General features: G+C 44.7%; 2 non-coding genes across 2 annotated transcripts; both read right to left on the bottom strand.

The window, feature by feature from the left end:
* Positions 1 to 3,047: 3,047 nt before the first annotated feature.
* LOC143777355 (U2 spliceosomal RNA) lies at positions 3,048 to 3,238 on the bottom strand. Its single transcript, XR_013216115.1, has one exon. It is a non-coding gene; the product is annotated as a U2 spliceosomal RNA (small nuclear RNA).
* Positions 3,239 to 4,387: 1,149 nt separating this feature from the next.
* Positions 4,388 to 4,569, bottom strand: LOC143777361 (U2 spliceosomal RNA). The gene has a single exon (XR_013216119.1). It is a non-coding gene; the product is annotated as a U2 spliceosomal RNA (small nuclear RNA).
* Between the last annotated feature and the right edge of the window lie 6,633 nt (positions 4,570 to 11,202).

Raw genomic sequence — 11,202 nt, 5'->3', positions numbered from 1 at the left:
TGGATATTTTTGTGCATTTGTCTTTTTTTATATAATAAAGATTATCATTGTTTGTTAGTTTGTGTATCTGATCAGTTATTATTTAGGGGCATCATACTCCATTTTCTCTATAGGTTTGTATATTTAACCTATATGCATCAGTTCAATTACTCCCGTTATGGTGCATTACTCTACATTTATTAATATTTAACTTCATCTGCCATGTGTTTGCCCTTGCAGGAATCTTTTCCAGATCCTTTTGTAATATTATAATGTCAGAGGTTAATAATCAAAATATGCAGTTTGGAGGCTACCTTGATCCATTGGAAAAGTAGGGATATCCAGCAGTTTGAGCGCAAATGTAGGAAAAGAGACCCTGAATCCAATGATGTATCACTTATTTTACTAGGTGCAGCCATTCTGACAATGAATTGTTAGATTGAGCATGATGCAGACCTGAGAAAGCTAACCCCGCTAACTCAAGGTTCACATGCACGTAGATATAGACAGTGAGCTGCTTTTCACAGCACTTGTGCCGCACCAAGGCCTAACACTGATACCCTTTAGGGAGATGGAGCAAAAGATTGCCCTGAGGAGGACATTTTAGCAAACCGGACGCCTTCACAATGGCCGTTCTGCTGTTTGTTCAAGCTGTGAGCCCCTCGTTTTTAATCTGCATAACCCCACCTATTGTAACCCTCCTACCCCTCTTTGTTCCTATGTGCCCTCAGGAGGAGGAGTGCGAGAGGGAAATTCCAAAAACAAACAAGCGAGCAGCTGTCTTCCCTCAGCTCTCCAGATGCCGGGTATAGACCCTGCTGCCTATCTACCACCATGCTGCTCGCCGCTGCTCTGGCAGCAGACTGAAGGCGACTGCCACCGCGCTGCTTTTTATAGGCCAAGGACCCATTGTGACACGTGAGGGTTCCAGCCCATTGTGACACGTAGTGTTCCAGACCATGGCCAAGGGCCAAAAGAGACACGGGAGGGTTCCGTGAACAGATTCCATCTAATGCAGGCAGCGCACCTGGTTGCTAGAAAGCAGTGGCGTAACTACAAAGTTATGGGCCCCGGTGCGAACTTCCAAATGGGGCCCCCCCCTACCCCCCCCTACCCCCCTACCCCACCCCCTACCCCCCCCTACCCCCCCCCCTACCCCCCCCTACCCCCCCCCCCCCACTTCCCCCGCCCCCACAACCCCCCCACCTTCCCCCGCCCCCACAACCCCCCCATCTTCCCCCGCCCCGCTTCCCCTAGATACGCCTCGGACTGTTGCAGGAATCTCCTGCACTGCAACATGGTGTTGGGTGCCAGCACAGCCCACACAGTGGTATATCCAGCACAGCCCGCACAGTGGTATATCCAGCACAGCCCGCACAGTGGTATATCCAGCACAGCCCGCACAGTGGTATATCCAGCACAGACCGCACAGTGGTATATCCAGCACAGACCGCACAGTGGTATATCCAGCACAGCCCGCACAGTGGTATATACAGCACAGCCCGCACAGTGGTATATACAGCACAGCCCGCACAGGGGTATATACAGCACAGCCCGCACAGTGGTATATACAGCACAGCCCGCACAGTGGTATATACAGCACAGCCCGCACAGTGGTATATACAGCACAGCCCGCACAGTGGTATATACAGCACAGCCCGCACAGTGGTATATACAGCAGAGCCCGCACAGTGGTATATACAGCACAGCCCGCACAGTGGTATATAGAGCACAGCCCGCAGTGGTATATAGAGCACAGCCCGCACAGTGGTATATAGAGCACAGCCCGCACAGTGGTATATAGAGCACAGCCCGCACAGTGGTATATACAGCAGAGCCCGCACAGTGGTATATACAGCAGAGCCCGCACAGTGGTATATACAGCAGAGCCCGCACAGTGGTATATACAGCAGAGCCCGCACAGGGATATATACAGCAGAGCCCGCACAGGGATATATACAGCAGAGTCCCCACAGGGGTATATACAGCAGAGCCCGCACAGGGATATATAGAGCACAGCCCACATCTCATCTCATCCCCCCCCCCCCCCGATAATGGCCCCACAGTCCGGTTAAAAAGAAAAAAAAAAAAAAAACTCTCCTCACCTTTCCTTTTGCCCGCGCTGCTCCTGGCGGCTGAAGTCTGCCCAGGACACTGCAGGTGCGCGATGATATGACGTCATCGCGCACCCGCAGTGTACTGTCAGAGGCAGAGCGGGGAATGATGGGAGAGGAAGCGTCAGGTGACGCTCTCTCCTCCCATCATTGCATTGAACTATACCGGTGTCATAGACGCCGGTATAGTTAAATGCGGCGGCGGCGGCGGCACTGGGGGGGGGTTCCGGGGGAGGAACAGTGCAGCGGCCCACTACTGGCATCGGCTCTTCTGGCATTTGCCAGAAGTGCCCGATGGCCAGCCTGGCCCTGCTCAGACCTGCCGGCCCGGGGCCCCTGACCTGCGGGGCCCGGTCGCAATGGCGACCGCTGCGACCGCGGTAGTTACGCCCCTGCTAGAAAGCATTAGAATACTCACACAGGTGGAGATAGGCAGCATATTCAAGATCAGCAAAGACACGATTTTCCCTTTTTTTAAATACATATACACCAAATTTAAAAGTCAGTGGTCCACAAGAGGGAGACAAGGTTTTACAAAAGAAATCATGCTGTCACAAATGTGGTATGTATGGCAGAACTACTTATGGGTTACTTCAATTAAAACACTAAGTACTGATAGCAAGGGCCTAACTTTGCAGACGATATATTTGCAACACTGTAACAAAGGCCAAATACGTGTCCACAGCGTCACACACCGGTTGCAACCAATAAAGAGAGATTGATTGATTGATTGATTGATAGATTGATTGATAGATTTCATATTGAATGCAATACAATGCTTGACATGCATAGGTGCAAACAATGCGCGCACAAAATGTTGCAATTGGTCAAGTTAAATCTAGCAAAATGCATTTGGCATCTGAAATGTGCAACTTTGACCCTGAAAAGAATTCACATAATGGGTTCAAACACAACGTGTGCTGATTGCTGATTTCAATTCAATCCGGATCAGAGAAGGAGTGCACCGTTCCCGGAGATACCGCAATAACGGCTCAATGCGTGGGGTGGACAGAGCAAGCTCTTTTTCCATCTCCCTGTTCTAAAAATCCATTTACTATATGGTCCCCAATGAGGAGACGTTTCAGATGTTAAACTGATAAGAACAGATACTACAATTGATCTTGGGCGGCGGCAACGACGATCATAACCAAAAATGGTTTTGTACTTGCGCCGCACCGAGGCCTGACACTGATCCTTTATCCTAGCCAGAAGGCCAAGAAGCAATAACCAGAACTCGTTTTGCACTTGTGCCGCACCAAGGCCTAACACTGATACCCTTTAGGGAGATGGAGCAAAAGATTGCCCTGAGGAGGACATTTTAGCAAACCGGACGCCTTCACAATGGCCGTTCTGCTGTTTGTTCAAGCTGTGAGCCACTGGGTTTTTAATCTGCATAACTCCACCTATTGGAACCCTCCTCCCCCCTCTTTGTTCCTATGTGCCCTACTGAGTGCCAGGAGGAGGTGTGCGAGAGGGAAATTCAAAAAACAAACAAGCGAGCCAGCTGTCTTCTCTCAGCTCTCCTGATGCCGGGTATAGACCCTGTTGCCTATCTACCACCATGCTGCCCGCCGCTGCTCCAGCAGCAGACTGAGGCTGACTGCCATCACGCTGCTTTTTATAGGCCAAGGACCCATTGTGACACGTGAGGGTTCCAGCCCATTGTGACACGGGAGGGTTCCAGACCATGGCCAAGGGCCAATTGTGACACGTGAGGGTTCCGTGAACAGATTCTATCTAATGCAGGCAGCGCACCTGGTTTCTAGAAAGCATTAGAATACTCACACAGGTGGAGATAGGCAGCGTATTCAAGATCAGCAAGGATACGATTTTCCCTTTTTTCAAATACATATACACCAAATTTAAAAGTCAGTGGTCCACAAGAGGGAGACAATGTTTTACAAAAGAAATCATGCTGTCACAAATGTGGTATGTATGGCAGAACTACTTATGGGTTACTTAAATTAAAACACTAAGTACTGATAGCAAGGGCCTAACTTTGCAGACGATATATTTGCAACACTGTAACAAAGGCCAAATACGTGTCCACAGCTTCACACACCGGTTGCAACCAGTAAAGAGAGATTGATTGATTGATAGATTTCAAATTGAATGCAATACAATGCTTGACATGCATAGGTGCAAACAATGCGCGCACAAAATGTTGCAATTGGTCAAGTTAAATCTAGCAAAATGCATTTGGCATCTGAAATGTGCAACTTTGACCCTGAAAAGAATTCACATAATGGGTTCAAACAAAACGTGTGCTGATTTCAATTCAATCTGGATCAGAGAAGGAGTGCACCGTTCCCGGAGATGCCGCAATAACGGCTCAATGTGTGGGGTGGACAGAGCAAGCTTTTTTTCCATCTCCCTGTTCTGAAAATCCATTTACTATATGGTCCCCAATGAGGAGACGTATCAGATATTAAACTGATAAGAACAGATACTACAATTGATCTTGGGCGGAGGCGATGACGATCATAACCAAAAATGGTTTTGTACTTGCGCCGCCCCGAGGCCTGACACTGATCCTTCATCCTAGCCAGAAGGCCAAGAAGCCATAACCAGAAATCATTTTGCACTTGTGCCGCACCAAGGCCTAACACTGATACCCTTGTTATAGAAGGGTTAATAGTTTGCCTTTAAGTGCCTCTTGCCTTTAAGTGTTAGAATTACTAGAATCTGTTGATGCAGTAGTCTAATGGTCTCCTCTTCAAGGAGACTATACTTCTTATCATGTATGCTTTCAATTGTCAGCCACAACATGTTCTGAGTTATGGTAAATAAAATATGACCCTGGGTGATGGTGGGGGCTACATGAGTTACATTGAAATGCATGTTGTGTAAATCGTATAAAACATTACTTTGGCTTTTAATATATCAGATAAAAGTGACTTGCTCACAGGATATGTGTGAGGCGTCTTTTTGTCTCCAAGCGCGCTTGTAAAATGGCGGGCGTAATTCCACAATTAGGCCTCACTGGTGATCTGTCAGCTGACATTTGGGTCAGAATGAAAACAGCTACGACAGTTTGGCGCCCGAACGTGCGGCCGTGTAACCAGCCTTATTCGGAATCCGTATGTGTGGGAGCTTCCTGAGAGATTGGAAATGCAAACAACAGCTGCAGCAAGGTGAGAAATGTTATTCTTACAATCTGTCTTGCACCTGCAATCTCTCTTCCGGATTTCTCCATACTTCTGGGTAAAGGCCTGTGAACACGGTTTAAAAGAATCCACATCACCAGTGAGTTTTTTGTGTTTTTGTCTGTTTATGTCCGTATGAGAGTTGAATAATAGAGTAATAAGATGATAATTGTGATAATTGTTATCTGTATTATTTGTCAATATCCAATTGGTTGTGTATTTGTTTAGTGTGTGTAATACAAGAGCTGGGATAGGCTCTGTGCAGTGTTGTTATTTTGGTCATTTTGGATTGGCAGTACATTATATGAAGCTGTATTTTGTATAAGGCCGTGGTTTTTGTTGTTTGGCCTTAAAGTGTTTTCAGAGTGTCAGTGGACACTGCTGCAGTTTTATTTATAGAGTTGTGTTAATTCCAAAGTGCAAAATAGGCAGGCTGTGTGAACCTTGTATGTATGTATGTCTATGAGAAGCTCTGATTGAGATAAGGGATTTTCTTCTTGTAAAATCAACTAAAAAGTGAAAGGAAAAGACAAAAAAACAATCCCTGCATGAGCATGTATGAATGAATGATCACATAAGTATCATTAGTTATCTAACTGTTGTTGAGGGTCCAGGATGAATGAGTTGTGGATATTTGTAATGTACATTTAATTACATCTGAGATTCAGTGAAACCTGTGTTATATATGGTTTGACACTGGATAGGTTTCTATGTGTGTCTATGTGTGTTTTGGCCGGATGCGGTCAGAATCAGCTTATTCAAGTTGTGCAATGATTTGCCTGTATAGAGAAACTGTTTTTAATTCCTAGAGGATGAATGTTTGAATGTTTTGTAGAGCTTAAGTCTGAAAACTGCTGCAATCCGTTTCTGTGTAGAAGACACCAAGCTCTTATCTGTGCAAAATACCAGATGGGAGGAGGGAAGCGGACCCCTGCGCGACTTGCTTGAGATTTCTCCCCTTTGCGCTGTGGGCCACAGGAAGGGGGGCATAGAGCTGCACTCAAATATTGTCCTTGGTTTAGTACATGCTGAGAGATTTGTGTTTAAAGCAATAAGTACTGTATGAAATTGAAAGTGAAAAAGAACTGTGCCTATTTTAGAGGAAAACTTGTAAGTGATTGAAAGATTGGTAAAAAGATTCACCTGTTTCAAGTTGAGTGACTGATATAGCAAATTGAGGATCAACAGAGGAGGTAGCCAACTGCACGGCTGATGTAGTGTACGGAGTAACCTGCTGCAGTCAGTCTACGGCATTAGGTGGTGTAATCTTGCCGTCCATGGAGCTGTGCTAGCCAGCTGATTTACTGAGTGGTAGGTGGTTAACCTGCTTGGTAAAATCCTTTAAGTCCACCAAGTGGTAGGTGGTTAACCTGCTTGGTGTTGTTGAGCGGATAAGTTGAAGCCATGGGCAACTTATTCTGTGTGCAGTCAGGGCCCCCAATGGGATCCAAAAACCGCTGTATAGATTGGAAAAAAGAAGCAGTGAAAGATGTAAAACCAATATTGAGAAAGGCAAAAAAAAAAATGCCAGTGAGTGGATGTTTGGTTGTTCAAAAAGGCACAGACAAAGGAGGAAAATAGCAAGTGAATAAATAGCGTCTGAGAGAGTGCAGCAGGACGGAAGTAAGGTGTATTATGAATGTTTTGATGAAGTCCGACTATGACTGACACATTACTGCTATGGTCATACCTTTGTATAACCAGAGACGCAGACAAGACAGATGGACTGTGGTCAGACAAACCCAGACTGGAGAAATACTTGTATGATCTGTGCTGCAACCTGACCTAAGAATTGCACTGAATCCTGTCCAGACAAGATCACATGTAGTGACATAAGAAGCTGACACAGGATTGTGGTTGGTGGATAGTGGGGACATTAACTTTTGGGAGTAGGCTGACAGTAATCCTTTTGGGAAGGAGCTGTAGACCAGCATGTCTAGTCACCCCCACCTTTCATCTAGTCACCCCCCACCACCAGAGAACCAACCACATCAGGTAGGGTAAGACAAAAAGGAGTATTGTCCCTGGAGGCCCTCTGACTAGCTAGCTACGCTAAAACAATTGGCTGATCCTGAGAACCAACCTTTTCCATTTTAAAGACAAAGACAATATGATGGACGTATAAGTGCACCTGGGCAGGCCTAGGTAGTTAGTGAGCACAAAAGCAGGTGACGTGCTAGGACACATAATTAAGACACATACAGATGTGACAAAAGGAGAGAGTGTAGAGATGTACTTTGGACGGTTACAGCTGAAATGGGCAGACATGGGGTACAGTCCCATAAACCCACTTGATGTGAAAATATTGGTAAATACATTCATTGACGGTATGACCAAAGACTTACGAGACGCAGTACAGACAGCCAGACCTGAATGGAGAAATCTAGATCCAAAGACCTCCTTAAAAGTTGCTAAAGGAGTTGAACAAACTAGGACAATAAGACGACGTGTCATGTATGCTGGAGTACAAGGAAAACAGTAGAGACGTAGTAAGGGACCTAAGGACTTAGAAACAGTAAAGTGCTGGAATTATGAAGAAAATGGACACTCAGGCCAATTTACTAGGGTTGAGCGAAACGGGTCGTTCATTTTCATAAGTCGCCGACTTTTGGCAAAGTCGGCGTCTCATGAAACCCGACCCGATCCCTGTGTGGGGTCGGCCATGCGGTACGCGATCTTGGCGCCAAAGTCGCGTTTCGTATGACGCGATTAGCGCCATTTTTTCAGCCAATGAATGAGCGTGGGCAGAGTGATGACATAGGTGTTAGGGGAGTGAACGCCTATCGTCATGTTATCGCTTGTGCGCAGTAGCGATTTGGAATGTGCAAATCGAAATTTTCTGTTCCGGGACGGAGGGGAGAGAGAGAGAGAGAGAGAGAGAGACATAGAGAGAGAGAGAGAGAGAGAGAGAGAGAGAGAGAGATATTAAAAAAAAATAATAAAAAAAATATAATATCTTCACTGGGTTTCGTGTTTCGGCCGAAACCCGACTTTTCACTGTGGTCGGCCGATTTCACTCGACTCGACTTTTAAGACAGTCGGGTTTCACAAAACCCGACTCGACCCTAAAAAACTAAAGGTCGCTCAACCCTACAATTTACCACTTCCTTCACCTTCAGACTAGGAAACTGACAACCCAGTGACAAATGTGTGCCCTGTTCTTGTTCCCTCCAGACCTGGTCCTGCCTTGATGACCACCATAACAATGCCGGGAGGAAGGAGACAGAATTCTTGATTGACACTGGGGCAGCCGGAACTGTGGTACACAAAGACTTGATAATGCCAGACATGATTACTCACGAGACTGTGGAATGCGTGAGTCTAGAAGGACAAGCGATTGAAGCCCCTATGACTAAACAAATAAGACTAGAATCACGAGACAGCCAAGAGGTGCTTACAAACTTATTGTTAGTGACAATACCCCTATGAACTTGCTGGGAGCAGAGTTGAGTGTTGGCTAGGCCACCATACAGTACTCTCCTGAGGGTATTACAGTCACAAGTCCCCTTTCATATAAACACTTGGTGCAGAGGGACGCCAGGGTCTTCCACGTGCACAGTATACCACAGGTAAATCATGCCCTATTATAGTTACACTTAATTCCATTCATTTGCCAGTTTAGTAGTTTCCTTACACAAGATTGTATAGTTACCGTGTATTTCTAGGTTGTCTTCATATGATATATAGTTTTTTAGCCATTCATTATATTGGCTCAAACCATAATCACTGTTTATTTGTCTTTTCCACTTCCTATACCTTATCGCAAGCAACTGGTATTAATATTTGGTATTTTTCAAATCCCTTCTTTTGTATTTGGAACTGTTAGTTATGAATTTATATAGGGCTGCTACTTTCTTAGAATAAGCTTGTGCTTTGCTGAGGCCTATGGCATTGTGCTCTCCCATTTTATGACTCAGTATCTTTCGTAAATATATATTTTCATATATATATAATTTTCTTTTGGTAACATATTCTGTGAATCAAATTTAGTTTTCTTAAGGGGTACTCTACCCAATCAAATACGGGTATAAATAATATTTGGACATTAATGTGTGACTTATATAAACACTTGTGTAATATTGCATAACTGGTGTATATGGCAAGAGTAGTGAAAGTCACACCTGACACCAGAATATCTGAGGACAGGGAAAAGAGTCAGGTACCAGACACCGTTTGGGCAAGGGGAAAATCTGATGTGGGTCGGCTGCCCATTCCCCCTGTCATGATTAAATTAAAAGAAGGAACCACTACTCTCCGGGTAAAGCAATACCCCCTTAAGTCTAGTCAAATCAATGTCCCTGAGCAGGGATATTAAAGAGTACGTTAAGGCAGGGGTTCTGGTGCAAAGATCTTCCCCCTGCAACACCCCTTTGTATCCCATGAAGAAGAAGAAAAAAAAATAAGGACCCAAGGGTTCCCCTGACACAGAATAGTTCAGGACTTACAGGCCATTAATGATGTTACAGTGAGTGTAATCTCAATTGTCCCTAATACACACACTGTACGGTCACAAAATGTTTCAGTCATTAATTTGGCAAAATGCATTCTTTTCTGTACCCCTGCACCCTGACTGTCAGCATCTTTTCTCTTTTACTCGCAAAGGTAAACAATACTGTTGGACGGTTCTCTTCCCCAACCATTTATTCAACAGTGATGGCAGGGATTCTTGAGCAGTGGCAACCACCTCATCCACAGACTGTACTATTGCAGTATGTGGATGACCTCTTGCTCTGCTGCCCGGACCAGATGTCCTGCAAGGAAGCTACAGTTTCCTTGCTGTGTTATTGGCAGAGAGGGGTTGCAAGGTCTCACGTGACAAATTACAGTATTGCAAACAAAAGGTGACATTTTTAGGACATTGTATTGCTAAAGGTACAAGACACCTGACTAAAGACAGGAAACAGGCAATACAAAATCTCCCTTTACCCAGGTCACACCAGCATTTACGTATTTTCCTAGGTTTGGTGACCTACTGTAGGCCTTGGATAAGGTCTGCTTCACAAATGATGCAACCACTCTATGACAGGTTGTCATCAAACCCCTACAATCTCACTCAAGAAGCAATTGATTCCTTCCATTCTCTGAAGCTGCTCATTGTGTCATCCCCGGCCTTAGGCATTCCAAACTATGATCAGCCATTTTTCTTATTTTGCACAGAGCAGGAAGGACATGCTACCGCAGTACTGACACGACAACATGGAGAGAAACAGAGACTAATAGCTTACTACTCAGCACAGTTAGACCCAGTGATTAGAGGGTCTCCTACGTGTGTCCGTGTTGTAAGAGCTGCTGTATTACAACTAGGCATGTGAGCTCACACTGACTTTTTCGTTTGACAATTTGTTCCCCACATGACATTAATGCCATACTCGTACAAGTTCAACCAAAACACCTGTCTATGGCTAGACAGATCAAACTTGAATGTGCTCTAATACTAATTTAACCCCTTCACCCCCAAGGGTGGTTTGCACGTTAATGACCGGGCCAATTTTTACAATTCTGACCACTGTCCCTTTATGAGGTTATAACTCTGGAATGCTTCAACGGATCTTGGCGATTCTGACATAGTTTTCTCGAGACATATTGTACTTCATGACAGTGGTAAAATTTCTTCGATATAACTTGCGTTTATTTGTAAAAAAAATGAATATTTGGCGAAAATTTTGAAAATTTCGCAATTATCCAAATTTGAATTTTTATGCCCTTAAATCACAGACATATGTCACGCAAAATACTTAATAAGTAACATTTCCCACATGTCTACTTTACATCAGCACAATTTTGGAACCAAAATTTTTTTTTGTGACGGAGTAATAAGGGTTAAAAGTTGACCAGCAATTTCTCATTTTTACAACACCATTTTTTTTTAGGGACCACATCTCATTTGAAGTCATTTTGAGGGGTCTATATGATAGAAAATACCCAAGTGTGACATCATTCTAAAAACTGCACCCCTCAAGGTA

This window comes from Ranitomeya variabilis, chromosome 5 (assembly GCF_051348905.1).
Source record: "Ranitomeya variabilis isolate aRanVar5 chromosome 5, aRanVar5.hap1, whole genome shotgun sequence".
Taxonomy (NCBI): domain Eukaryota; kingdom Metazoa; phylum Chordata; class Amphibia; order Anura; family Dendrobatidae; genus Ranitomeya; species Ranitomeya variabilis.
The sequence above is the reverse complement of the archived record's forward strand: the minus strand, read 5'-3'. Positions and strand labels throughout refer to the sequence as shown.